General features: G+C 43.6%; 1 pseudogene; it reads right to left on the reverse strand.

The window, feature by feature from the left end:
• Window positions 1-240: 240 nt before the first annotated feature.
• On the reverse strand, window positions 241-2,879 carry LOC147982900 (tyrosine N-monooxygenase-like; annotated as a pseudogene).
• Window positions 2,880-3,129: the final 250 nt, after the last annotated feature.

Consider the following 3,129-nt stretch of genomic DNA (forward strand, 5'->3'; position numbering starts at 1 on the left):
GGATTATTTGCATGGTACACCATAATGGAAAATACAGAGGTTTTGTTTTACACAATGATAAGTACACACATTACATTAGTGATGCAACCATCGATTGCTTCTTTGTTTCTACACACATGCAGTGTCATAACATTACAAGAGAACCGAACGTAGCGCCAGAAACATGTAGCATACACTAGTTCCCGATACATTTTATTGAAACATAAATGAGAAAATGTGTATTTAATCTATTTAATTGGATCATATATAGATATGTGAAGCCAACCGTGGTGTAGCTTGCAGAACAAGGGGTTCAGCTAGTGCAAGGCCTGCATTGCCTTCTTGGAGCCTGATACTCTTAACACCGGGAAGCTTTATCGAAGTGAATCCCTGCAACATCCTTGCAAACAATATCAGTGTCATAGAGGTACCAAGTGAGATCCCAGGACAACCCCTCCTCCCACTGCTAAATGAAATGAAACGGAGGCCTGGATCAGTGAGAAGTACATTTCTAGTGTTCAAATGCCTCTCAGGCTGAAACTCCAGTGGTTCAGTCCAGATCTTGGGATTGCGGCCAAGTCCAAGCCGGCTTAAAAGTATGTGGCTGTCCTTGGGGATTGTGTAGCCAGCAATAGTTGTGTCTGCCATGGCGACATGGGGTACGTTAAGAGAATGCTATGGGTGTAAGCGGAAGGCCTCCCAGATGCATAATTTGAGATAGTTTAGCCGAGGAATGTTAGACTCCTGCACTAGTCTATCTTTACCGATGATGGCATCGAGTTCCTCGGTTGCTTTTTGCATGATCTCTGGCATGTTCATCATCTCAGCGAGTGCCCACTCAACCGCATTAGATGGGTAGACTGCTGCAAACATCATTTCCTACATCCATAGATTTGAGAATAAATAAAGTAATCGGTATAATGCAACAGAAAAGGTCAATACATGGATAAAATGGACCGAAGAACAATGAATGCACTCTTTATTGAGGTTAGGATGTCATACTAACCGCTGTTTGTGCCCTAATGTCTTCTAGGGAAAGCATTGGTTGTCCCTCTGCATCTTTAAGATGAACCAGAACGTCCAAAAGGTCTCGGGCCTCTTTCTTTTCACCCCCTTTCTCCAGAGTGGATGACCTTTCGCGGATCCGCTCCTCTATAATAGGATCATGCAACCGGTTGATTGTTTGCACTGCATCCTTGGAAACCTTTTCATGGCCATCCAGGTCGAGGCCTATGAGGGCTGGGAAGTAGTCGGACACGCAAAAGCTGTAGAGATGGTCGACCCAAGCAGATAAAGAAACATCACTGATATAATCATGAATCCAAGTTTAACCAAGTAAACTCTGGGTAAAAAGCTTAGTTATTTCTGGTGTTCATCGTACTGCCGTGATTGAAGATGAATAAATCGAAAGTTTTAAGAAAATAAAAAAACAAGTAATCTCTATCGCTATATACACTTGTTCAAAAGAATGTAAGGTATCATGTTTTACTTTCCTTCTCACTACCCCCTTCGTTCAACCATCCTCATATGATAATCAATCATCTTAATTTACTTATTTTTTGAACCAATTCCATTTTAGTTTACTTGTCAAACTTCTCATCAAAATATAAGGCCTAGGATAATCATGGTCACGATTTAATAAACATTTATTTACACAATCACATTCATATGGGTAGTTAAATCACAACCTAACGGACTAGAATATTTATATTCTGTTGCAACGCATGGGCATTGTCCTAGTGAAAATAAATAGGTCCGTTGGAACCGGGTGTTGGCTCTGTGCATCTTCTTTCTTTGCGAAAAGGCCAAAAAGTTAAGTAGCACATATCCTTATAAAAACACCCTTTCAGAATTTGAATAAACCATTCAAATCTTTGAGGGTACCGAAGTCTTACTCCTCTTGCATCCACTGCTAGCGCTCAGTGAGCAAAGCTCATTGCTGCCTCTAGGCCCCTGTCTCAGTGCAAATAATTTCATGATTTTTTTTATGCGTGAGAAATCATGCAACTTATAGGTGGTCCATGGGTCTGTAGTAATTTGTATTACCTCTGGTGTTCTTTGTAGTGCCAGGCACACCCGACTTAGTTGCATGGTATCTCACGCATAAAAAAACATCATGAAATTATTTACACAGTTGATCATCGTCATTGATCTTCATCAAAGTGGTGTGATCAGCCAAGCAAGTGATTTTCCAACCTGACTATCAATTCCCCGGCTACCTCTTGGTACCCTGACACGCCATACAGCCAATTCGGTGCAAACAAAAGAGACAAACATACAAGATCATAAATTTTGGGAAATTAGTATATGCTAGAAACTATTAGAGAACATTATGTTTATAAAAGATAAGGTTACATAGTACGATTTATTTTTGAAGAAAAATCGAAAAGACCCTCAGATCTATTAGCCACAGGTCAAACAGTGAGACACCCGTAAAAAAAGATAGATATTACCATTAAGTCCTTAGGGTGCCTCACTCCTCCAATCTACTAGATGGGCCGATGGTGCACCACCGCAGCCGCTCCGATAGCCTCCCCACTGCTAGATTCGGGCGAGCGTTGTAGTCTAACGCACACTGTCAAACATTTCGGAGATGAAGTCATAGTCGCCAGATTCGAAGTCCAAGAGTTGAGAGCCTCGAGGCTGACCAAGCCAACATAGAAGCACCAGAAGATGGCACACCGTCGCTGCTCCATAGGACGAAAACAAAAACGCCAACCACCCAAAGCTTGCACAAACTCTCGAAGCTTCTCGAGCCTCGATGCTGCGTAAGCCGCTGCCACGACGCGGACGAAGCTCGAGGAAAAAACGGCCAATGGTACTGCTACCGCCGTTGCCTCCCACAGCAACAACATGACCAACATCCATTGGTCGTTCAGCACTAAAGCCTTGAGCGCCATCGTTGAGGCGGAGCAAGGATTGGGAGGACATTATTTCCATATGCGTCAAAGACTGCTCCCCCGAACGCGGGACCGCCTGAGACGCAAGCCCACACCTTATTTCCACATCGTATGTCCAGATCCGGGGTCCCCCCCCCTTCCGCCGCCGGAGCGCCTAGGGAGGGGAGTCTAATTAGAAAACATAAGAGCATCTCCAGTCGTTGGATCCCCCAAGAACCCCACCGAACCAAAAAAGTTGGTGTCTTGGAAG

Source organism: Triticum urartu, chromosome 2A (assembly GCF_056163025.1).
Source record: "Triticum urartu cultivar PI428250 chromosome 2A, HENAU_Tu73, whole genome shotgun sequence".
Lineage (NCBI taxonomy): Eukaryota > Viridiplantae > Streptophyta > Magnoliopsida > Poales > Poaceae > Triticum > Triticum urartu.